The sequence below is a fragment of the Bubalus kerabau genome, unplaced genomic scaffold (genome assembly GCF_029407905.1).
Source record: "Bubalus kerabau isolate K-KA32 ecotype Philippines breed swamp buffalo unplaced genomic scaffold, PCC_UOA_SB_1v2 scaffold_30, whole genome shotgun sequence".
NCBI classification, from domain to species: Eukaryota; Metazoa; Chordata; class Mammalia; order Artiodactyla; family Bovidae; genus Bubalus; species Bubalus kerabau.
The window spans coordinates 3,914,730-3,926,297 of NW_026577884.1; positions in this window are offsets into that span (position 1 = coordinate 3,914,730).

Sequence of the window (11,568 nt, forward strand, 5' to 3'; positions counted from 1 at the left end):
CCCCTGGAGAGGAACATTAGGTCCTAGACACAAGCATAGATGAGGTCTCATTTGCCCTGAAGTGACTCGAGAGCAATCCCCTGCTCTCCCTCGCACCTCGAATGGAAGAATGGACTTCCCTGGGACAACACAAGAAGAAACCTGAATTCCCCGTCGTAATTCGAAAATCCCGCTGCAACTCGAGGAAAACCACGTGGTTCCCCCGTCATCGCAAGATGAGGCCCTTGCCAGCTACAGCGTCTCAGTAGAAGCCCTACGTTCCATCTTGAAGTTTAAAACGATAATTGGCAACCTTGATGTTAGCACAAAAGTTCCCCGACACCCTGGTCTCACTCGAGGGGAACACCGAGGTTCCCGGCACGACTTCAACTGAGCCCTTTCACTCCTCCTGATCGCGACAAGATGGTCGATTCCCCTGCTTTGTCTGGAAGGGGATCCCGATCTTCATGGCGCACCTCAGGATGACACCAGTCTAACGAAGAAATTCGAGAAGTAGCCTCATGGATGGTGCCACGTTCTGAAAGACCCCAATTTCCTGCTCTGCTATTGATAAGAACCCGATGTCCAGACACCTCTTTGAAGGCAACCCTGTGGATGAAGGCACAACACGAAGGGGCACTGACCCCCTCATGCATCTTACGGAAAAAACCGAAGGTTCCACTCACAGCTCGACAAATGGTCTGTTATCCTGTGAACAACTCGAGAGGCAAGTGGAGTTCCATTCCTCCACACAAGACGAGGCCTGACTCTCCTGTCCCAACTCTTCAGGGACCCTGTGGTCGGAGTTTTAAATGGAGAGGAACCCTTAGGTTCCTGCCTCAACTCGAGATGAGAACCTTTGCCATTGCACCAAACCCAGTGGAGTTCCGAGAGCGCCTCCCAAGTCCACAGTATGCCTGACTTCTCAGAGGCACCCTGAGAAGCTCCCTGAGGTCACCGGTACAAGTCGAGGGAACCCAGGGTTTCCTGCCGCAACCTGAGAAAGACCTCGAGACTCCTTCTTCAACGCGTCTTGAGTCCCGATTTCCCTACCATGACTCGAGAGCATTTATGGGCTCCTCCTCATCACACGCATAGACACCTGACTTTCCTGGCGCCACACGAGAGGCTCCCTGAGCTCCCCGTCGTACCTCGTGAGAAAACTCATACTTGCGCTCCAACTCGAGAAAACCCACAAGACGCCCCCGTCATTGCGAGCTGAGGGCCTTCTTTCCTGTATGGCCTGGAGAGCAATCCCGAGTCCTCTCTCCAACTCCACAGGAGGCTTGACTCCCTGGAGGCCACTCAGTGGGCTCCAAGAGATACCTATCGCGACCCAGGAGGATATCAGAATCCTTTGCTTCCCCTCGAGCCGAGGCCTGACTCACTGGGTGAGTCTGGAATGCGTCCCCGTGATCCCTATCGCCCCTGGAGAGGAACATTAGGTCCTGGACACAAGCCTAGATGAGGTCTATTTTGACCTGCTGTGACTCGAGAGCAATTCCCACCCAGCTCTCCCTGGCAACTCGAATGGAAGAATGGACTTCCCTGGGCCAACAGAAGAGGAAGCCTGAATTCCCCGTCGTAAGTCAACAATCCCATCGCAACTCGAAAAAAACCACGTGGTTTCCCCTTCATCACAAGATGAGGCCCTTGCCCGCCACAGCGTCTCAAGAGAAGTCCCACGTTTCATCTTGAAGTTTGAAACAGTATTTGGCAAGCTTCGTGAGACCCCAAAAGTTCCCTGACATACCGGTCTCACTCAAGGGGAACACCGAGGTTCCCGGCACCACTTCATCTGAGCCCCTTCTCCCCTCCTGATCGCGACAGTAGGGTCGATTAACCTGCTTTGTCTGGAAGGCTTTCCCGACCTTCCAGGGGCACCTCAGCATGAGGCCCGTCTCACGAGGAAATTCGAGACGTAGCCTCGTGTTTGGTGCCGCATTCCAAAAGACCCCGATTTCCTGGTCCGCTCTTGATAAGAACCCGATGCCCGCAAACCACTTCGAAGGCAACCCTGTGGATGAAAGCACATCACGAAGGGGCACTGACACCCCCGTGCATTGTCTGGAAAAAACCGCAGGTTCCACACACAGCTCGACAAGTGGCCTGTCACTCCTTGAACAACTCGAGAGGCAAGCGGAGTTCCATTCCTCCACACAAGACGAGGCCTGACTCTCCTGTCCCAACTCTGCAGGGACCCTGCAATCTGAGTCAGAAATGGAGAGGAACCCTGAGGTTCCTTCCTGATCTCGAGATTAGGCCCTCTTCCATTGCAGCAAACCCAGTGGAGTCCCGAGAGGCCTCTCCCAGCTCCATAGTATCCCTGACTTCTCAGAGGCACCCTGAGAAGCCACCTGAGGTCACAGGCACAAGTCGAGGGAACCCAGGGTTTCCTGCCGCAACCCGAGAAAGACCTCGAGCGTCCTTTTTCATTGTGTTGAGCCCTGATTCCACTACCATGACTCGAGAGCAATGACGTGCGCCCCCTCGCCACTCATATGGAGACTTGACTTCCCTGACACCACACGAGAGGCTCCCTGAGCTCCCGGTCGTACCTTGTGAGAAACCCCACACTGGCACCGCAGCTCCAGAAAAACCACGAGACTCCCCCGACATCGCGAGATGAGGGCCTTCTTTTCCTGCATGGCCTGGAGAGCAATCCCGCGTGCTCTCTCCAAACTCCACAAGAGAGGAGCCAAGATTGCTGAGGAGTAGGACGGGGAGAACTCTTACCCCCCCAAACAATTTCATCAAAAGAGCATTTAAACGTCGAGTAAATTCCACAATACAACTTATGAATGCTGCCAGAGGACATCAGGCACCCAGAAAAGAACCCAACTCTTGGAAAGTAGGTAGGAAAAAGTATAAAAGACAAAAAAAGAGACAAAAGAGGGAGGGAGGGATTTCCGTCCTGGGAAGATAGTCTTAAAAAGAGAAAAGTTTCCAAACACCAGGAAAGCTTTTCACTGCCAAATCTTTGCCAAGCTTTGGAAGCACAAAGGGCAACATAAGGGGGATAAAAATAAATCAACAATTAAAACTCGCAGATTGCAAGCCCTACGGTAACTCCCCCAGCCGCGAAGCAGTGCAGACGCCTGCTCACACCATTAGCAAGCAGGGGCTGGGCAGGGAGGCGCAGCGCGGGCTGCATCGCTTAGAGTAAAAATCTGGCCTGAATACCCTGAGCGCTATCTGAACGAAATAACTTGGGCTAGCAAACCAGACTCTGGGATATCTACCACGCAAAAAGCCAGCCCTAACCTAAGACACCGCCAGGCCTGCGCATGGAACAAAGGACTGAACAGAGATAGCCGGCTGCAGACCTTCCCCCTCCGGTGACAGGCAGCCAGAGCCGGAAGGGGGCAATCGCAGCCCCAGAGAGACATTATCTATAAAACTGTAAGCAGGCTTCTTTGCTAACTAAAACTTCTTGGGGATCTGGACGGTCAACATCTGCCTGAGAAGGTGCGCCTGTTTTACACCCAGATAACCGAGTGGCGGGGAGGCGATAAGTCACAACATTGGCGCTCGCCAAACACCTCATCACCTGAGCTGCTCGGACCTGGGAAGAGCACAAAACGCAGGCCCAACCGAGTCTGTGCCTCTGAGGACTACCCGAGTGCCTGAACCTGAGCGGCTTGGACCTGGGAGGTGCATGCAGCCCAGGGCCAGCCTCGGATTGTTCCCGGTGGAACAACCTAGAGCCCGAGCAGTGTGGGCAGGGAGGCTACACATGCCGTGAGCGGGGGCAGACCCAGTGTGGCTGAGGCACTGCGAGCGCACGCCAGTGTTATTTGTTTGCAGCATCACTCCCTCCCTCCCTCCCCACAGCGCAACTGAACAAGTGAGCCTAAAAAAAAAAAGTGTCCTCCACCGTCCCCTTTGTGTCAGGGCGTAAACCAGACACTGAAGAGACCAGCAAACAAAAGAAGCTATAACAGAGGGAAACGCCTTGGAAGCTACAGGCAATAGATTAAAACCCTGTGGTTACTAGGACTACATAGGAAGGCGCCTATAGATCTTGAGAAATATAAGTCGGACCAAGGAACTAGCCAAAAATGAACCGAACCCACGATACTCACAACAAAACCAGAGAAAGTCCTAGATATATTTTTATGATCATTCTTACTTTTTTTAAATTTTTTTAATTTTAAGTTCTCTATTGTTCATTTAATTTTCACTTTTATAACCTATTACTTTGCAAAAAAAAAGACCCTATTTTTTTCTTCTTCAGCAAACTTCATATATATATATATATATATATAATAATTTTTTGACATTGTTTTTTTGTTTTGTCTTTTTTTTCTTCTTTTCTTTAACATTCTATTTTTCAAATTCCAAACTGTACTCTAGATTTTTAATTTATGCTTTTTGATATTTGATATCAATTTTGTACCTGTAGTTTCTTTATAATTTTTGCGACATTGCTTGTTTTTGTTTGTTTGTTTTCTCTTTCGTTTTCTTCTTCCTTTTTTTTAACATTGTATTTTTGAAATTCCAAACTCTACTCTAGATTTTTAATTTTTGCTTTTTGGTATTAGTTATCAATTTTGTACCTGTATTTTCTTGATAATTTTTGCGACCTTGTTTGTTTTTCTTTGTTCGTTTTTTCTCTCTTTCTTTTCCTTCTTCTTTTCTTTAACATCGTATTTTTGAAATTCCAAACTCTACTCTAGATTTTTAATTTTTGCTTTTATGTATTTGTTACCAATTTTGTACCTTTAAGAACCCAATCTTCAGTACCCATTTTTCACTAGGGAGCAAGATTACTGGCTTGACTGCTCTCTCTCCCTTTGGACTCTCCTTTTTCTCCACCAGGTCGCCTGTGTCTCCTCCCTAACCCCTCTCTACTCTACCCAACTCTGTGAATTTCTGTGTATTCCAGACGGTGGAGAACACTTAGGGAACTGATTACTGGCTGTATCTGTCTCCCTCCTTTTCATTCCCCCCTTTTATCCTTATGGCCACCTCTGTCTCCTTCCTCCTTCTTCTCATCTCTGTATAACTCTGTGAACATCTCTGAGCGGTCCAGTTGTGGAGTGCACATAAGGAAGTGACTACTGGCCAGCCCACTCTCTCCACTATTGATTCCACCTGATCTCATTTGGGTCACCTCTAACTCCCTCCTCCCTCTTCTCTTCTCCATGTAACGCTGTGAACCTTTCTGAGTGGCCCTCACAGTAGAGAAACTTTTCTTCTTTAACGTAGATGTTTTATCAATGGTGCTGTATAGAAGGAGAAGTTTTGAAACTACTGTAAAAGTAAGACAGATAACTGGAAGCAGGAGGCTTAAGTCCAAACCCTGACTCCAGGGAACTCCTGACTCCAAGGAACATTAATTGACAGGAGCTCATCAAATGCCTCCATACCGACACTGAAATCAAGCACCACACAAGGGCCAACAAGTTCCAGGGCAAGACATACCAAGCAAATTCTCCAGCAACAAAGGAACGCAGCCCTGAGCTTCAAGATACAGGCTGCCCAAAGTCACCCCAAAACCACAGACATCTCATAACTCATTACTGGACACTTCATTGCACTCCAGAGAGAAGAAATACAGCTCCACCCACCAGAACACGGACACAAGCTTCCCTAACCAGGAAACCTTGACAAGACACCTGTACAAACCCACACACAGCGAGGAAATGCCACAGTAAAGAACTCCACAAACTGCCAGAATACAGAAAGGACACCCCAAACTCAGCAATTTAAACAAGATGAGACAGAGGAATACCCAGCAGATAAAGGAACAGGATAAATGCCCACCAAACCAAACAAAAGAGGAAGAGATAGGGAATCTACCTGATAAAGAATTCCGAGTAAGGATAGTGAAATGGATCTAAAATCTTGAAATTAAAATGGAATCACAGATAAATAGCCTGGAGACAAGGATTGAGAAGATGCAAGAAAGGTTTAACAAGGACCTAGAAGAAATAAAAAAAGAGTCAATATATAATGAATAATGCAATAAATGAAATTAAAAACACTCTGGAGGCAACAAATAGTAGAATAACAGAGGCAGAAGATAGGATTAGTGAATTCGAAGATAGAATGGTAGAAATAAATGAATCAGAGAGGATACATGAAAAACGAATTAAAAGAAATGAGCACAATCTCAGAGACCTCCAGGACAATATTAAATGCTACAACATTCGAATCATAGGGGTCCCAGAAGAAGAAGACAAAAAGAAAGACCGTGAGAAAATACTTGAGGAGATAATAGTTGAAAACTTCCCTAAAATGGGGAAGGAAATACTCACTCAAGTCCAAGAAACCCAGAGAGTCCCAAACAGGATAAAGCCAAGGCGAAACCCCCCAAGACACATATTAATCACATTAACAAAAATCAAACACAAAGAACAAATATGAAAAGCAGCAAGGGAAAAACAACAAATAACACACAAGGGAATTGCCATAAGGATAACAGCTGATCTTTCAATAGAAACTCTTCAAGCAAGGAGGGAATGGCAAGACATACTTAAAATGATGAAAGAAAATAACCTACAGCCCAGATTATTGTACCCAGCAAGGATCTCATTCAAGTATGAATGAGAAATCAAAAGCTTTTCAGACAAGCAAAAGCTGAGAGAATTCTGCACCACCAAACCAGCTCTCCAACAAATACTAAACAGGAAACACAAAAACGGTGTATAAATTCAAACCCCAAACAATAAAGTAAATGGCAATGGGATCATACTTATCAGTAATTACCTTAAACGTAAATGGGTTGAATGCTCCAACCAAAAGACAAAGACTGGCTGAATGGATACAAAAACAAGACCCCTACATATGTTGTCTACAAGAGACCCACCTCAAAACAGGGGATACATACAGACTGAAAGTGAAGGGCTGGAAAAAGATTTTCCATGCAAATAGGGACCAAAAGAAAGCAGGAGTAGCGATACTCATATCAGATAAAATAGACTTTAAAACAAAGGCTGTGAAAAGAGACAAAGAAGGTCACTACATAATGATCAAAGGATCAATCCAAGAAGAAGATATAACAATTATAAATATATATGCACCCAACGTGGGAGCACCACAGTATGTAAGACAAATGCTAACAAGTATGAAAGGAGAAATTAACACTAACACAATAATAGTTGGAGATTTTAATACCCCACTCACACCTATGGATAGATCAACTAAACAGAAATTTAACAAGGAAACACAAACTTTAAATGATACAATAGACCAGTTAGACCTAATTGATATCTATAGGACATTTCATCCCAAAACAATGAATTTCACCTTTTTCTAAAGTGCACATGGAACCTTCTCCAGGATAGATCACATCCTGGGCCATAAAGCTAGCATTGGTAAATTCAAAAAAATAGAAATCATTCCAAGCATCTTTTCTGACCACAATGCAGTAAGATTAGATCTCAATTACAGGAGAAAAACTATTAAAAATTCCAACATATGGAGGCTGAACAACACGCTGCTGAATAACCAACAAATCACAGAAGAAATCAAAAAAGAAATCAAAATTTGCATAGAAACGGATGAAAATGAAAACACAACAACCCAAAACTTGTGGGACACGGTAAAAGCAGTCCTAAGGGGAAAGTTCATAGCAATACAGGCACACCTCAAGAAACAAGAAAAAAGTCAAATAAATAAACTAACTCTACACCTAAAGCAACTAGAAAAGGAAGAAATGAAGAACCCCAGGGTTAGTAGAAGGAAAGAAATCTTAAAAATTAGAGCAGAAATAAATGCAAAAGAAACAAAAGAGACCATAGCAAAAATCAACAAAACCAAAAGCTGGTTCTTTGAAACGATAAATAAAATTGACAAACCATTAGCCAGACTCATCAAGAAACAAAGGGAGAAAAATCAAATCAATAAAATTAGAAATGAAAATGGAGAGATCACAACAGAAAACACAGAAATACAAAGGATCATAAGAGACTACTATCAACAATTATATGCCAATAAAATGGACAACGTGGAAGAAATGGACAAATTCTTAGAAAAGTACAACTTTCCAAAACTGGACCAGGGAAGAACTAGAAAATCTTAACAGACCCATCACAAGCACGGAAATGGAAACTGTAACCAAAAATCTTCCAGCCAACAAAAGCCCAGGTCCAGACGGCTTCACAGCTGAATTCTATGAAAAATTTAGAGAAGAGCTAACACCTATCCTGCTCAAACTCTTCCAGAAAATTGCAGAGGAAGGTAAACTTCCAAACTCATTCTATGAGGCCACCATCAGCCTAATACCAAAACCTGCCAAAGATCCCACAAAAAAAGAAAACTACAGGCCAATATCACTGATGACATAGATGCAAAAATCCTTAACAAAATTCTAGCAATCAGAATCCAACAACACATTAAAAAGATCATACACCATGACCAAGTGGGCTTTATCCCAGGGATGCAAGGATTCTTCAATATCCGCAAATCAATCAATGTAATACACCACCTTAACAAATTGAAAAATAAAAACCATATGATTTTCTCAATAGATGCAGAGAAAGCCTTTGACAAAATTCAACATCCATTTATGATAAAAAATCTCCAGAAAGCAGGAATAGAAGGAACATACCTCAACATAATAAAAGCTATATATGACAAACCCACAGCAAACATTATCCTCAATGGTGAAAAATTGAAAGAATTTCCTCTAAAGTCAGGAACTAGACAAGGGTGTCCACTTTCACCATTACTATTCAACATAGCTTTGGAAGTTTTGGCCACAGCAATCAGAGCAGAAAAAGAAACAAAAGGAATCCAAATTGGAAAAGAAGAAGTGAAACTCTCACTGTTTGCAGATGACATGATCCTCTACATAGAAAACCCTAAAGACTCCACCAGAAAATTACTAGAACTAGTCAATGACTATAGTAAAGTTGCAGGATATAAAATCAACACACAGAAATCCCTTGAATTCCTATACACTAATAATGAGAAAACAGAAAGAGAAATTAAGGAAACAATTTCATTCACCATTGCAACGGAAAGAATAAAATACTTAGGAATATACCTACCTAAAGAAACTAAAGACCTATATATAGAAAACTATAAAACACTGGTGAAAGAAATCAAAGAGGACACTAATAGGTGGAGAAATATACCATGTTCATGGATTGGAAGAATCAATATAGTGAAAATGAGTATACTACCCAAGGCAATTTATAGATTCAATGCAATCCCTATCAAGCTACCAACAGTATTCTTCACAGAGCTAGAACAAATAATTTCACAATTTGTATGGAAATACAAAAAACCTCGAATAGCCAAAGCGATCTTGAGAAAGAAGAATGGAACTGGAGGAATCAACCTACCTGATTTCAGGCTCTGCTACAAAGCCACAGTTATCAAGACAGTATGGTACTGGCACAAAGACAGAAATATAGATTAGTGGAACGAAATAGAAAGCCCAGAGATAAATCCACACACATATGGACACCTTATCTTTGACAAAGGAGGCAAAAATATACAATGGATTAAAGACAATCTCTTTAACAAGTGGTGCTGGGAAATCTGGTCAACCACTTGTAAAAGAATGAAACTAGAACACTTTCTAACACAATACACAAAAATAAACTCAAAATGGATTAAAGATCTAAACGTAAGACCAGAAACTATAAAACTCCTAGAGGAGAACATAGGCAAAACACTCTCTGAAATACATCACAGCAGGATCCTCTATGACCCACCTCCCAGAATATTGGAAATAAAAACAAAAATAAACAAATGGGACCTAATTAACCTTAAAAGCTTCTGCACATCAAAGCAAACTATTAGCAAGGTGAAAAGACAGCCTTTGGAATGGGAGAAAATAATAGGAAATGAAGCAACTGACAAACAACTAATCTCAAAAATATACAAGCAACACCTACAGCTCAACTCCAGAAAAATAGATGACCCAATCAAAAAATGGGCCAAAGAACTAAATAGACATTTCTCCAAAGAAGACATACAGATGGCTAACAAACACATGAAAAGATGCTCAAAATCACTCATTATCATAGAAATGCAAATCAAAACCACTATGAGGTACCATTTCACGCCAGTCAGAATGGCTGCAATCCAAAAGTCTACAAATAATAAATGCTGGAGAGGGTGTGGAGAAAAGGGAACCCTCTTACACTGTTGGTGGGAATGCAAACTAGTACAGCCACTATAGAGAACAGTGTGGAGATTCCTTAAAAAACTGGAAATAGAACTGCCTTATGATCCAGCAATCCCACTGCTGGGCATACACACTGAGGAAACCAGAAGGGAAAGAGACACGTGTACCCCAATGTTCATCGCAGCACTGTTTCTAATAGCCAGGACATGGAAGCAACCTAGATGTCCATCAGCAGATGAATGGATAAGAAAGCTGTGGTACATATACACAATGGAGTATTACTCCGCCATTAAAAAGAATAGAATGAATCAGTTCTAATGAGGTGGATGAAACTGGAGCCGATTATACAGAGTGAAGTAAGCCACAAAGAAAAACACCAATACAGTATACTAACGCATATATATGGAACTTTGAAAGACGGTAACAATAACCCTGAGTACGAGACAGCAAAAGAGACACTGATGTATAGAAGAGTCTTATGGACTCTGTGGGAGAGGGAGAAGGTGGGAAGATGTGGGAGAATGGCATTGAAACATGTAAAATATCATGTATGAAAAGAGTTGCCAGTCCAGGTTTGATGCATGACACTGGATGCTTGGGGCTAGTGCACTGGGACGACCCAGAGGGATGCTATGGGGGGGGAGGAGGGAGGAGGGTTCAGGATGGGGAGCACATGTATACCTGAGGCAGATTCATTTTGATATTTGGAAAAACTAATACAATTATGTAAAGTTTAAAAATAAAATAAAATTAAAAAAAAAATCCACAGGAGGCTTGACTCCCTTTAGGCCACTCAGTGGTCTCCAAGAAATACCCGTCGGGACTCGAGAGCAGAGCAGAGTCCTTTCCTTCCTCTCGAGATGAGGTCTGACTCCTCGGGTGCGTCTAAAATGCAACCCCGAGATCTCTGTCGCCCCTGGAGAGGAACATTAGGTCCTGGACACAAGCTTAGATGAGGTCTCTTTTGCCCTGAAGTGACTCGAGAGCAATCCCTAGCTCTCTCTCGCAACTCCAATGGAAGATTGGACTTCCCTGGGCCAACACAAGAGGAAGCCTGAATTCCCCATCGTAACTCGAGAATCCCGCCGAAACTCGAGAAAAACCACATGGTTACCCCGTCATCGCAAGATGAGGCCCTTGCCCGCTACAGCGTCTAAAGAGAAGTCCCAGGTTTCTTCTTGAAGTGTTTTCACACTTCAAGTGTGAAAACTTGGCACCCTTGATGCGATTCCAAAAGTTCCCCGACACCCTGGTCTCTCTCGAGGGGAACACCGAGGTTCCCGGTACGACTTCATCTGAGCCACTTCTCCCCTCCTGATTGCGACTGGAGGGTCGACTCCCGTGCTTTGTCTGGAAGGGGTTCCCAACCTTCCCAGCGCACCTCAGGATGAGGCCGGTCTAACGAGAATATTTGAGACGTAGCTTCATGGGTGGTAACACATGCTGAAAGACCCCGATTCCCCGGTCCACTCTTGATAAGAACCCGATGCCCGGACACCTCT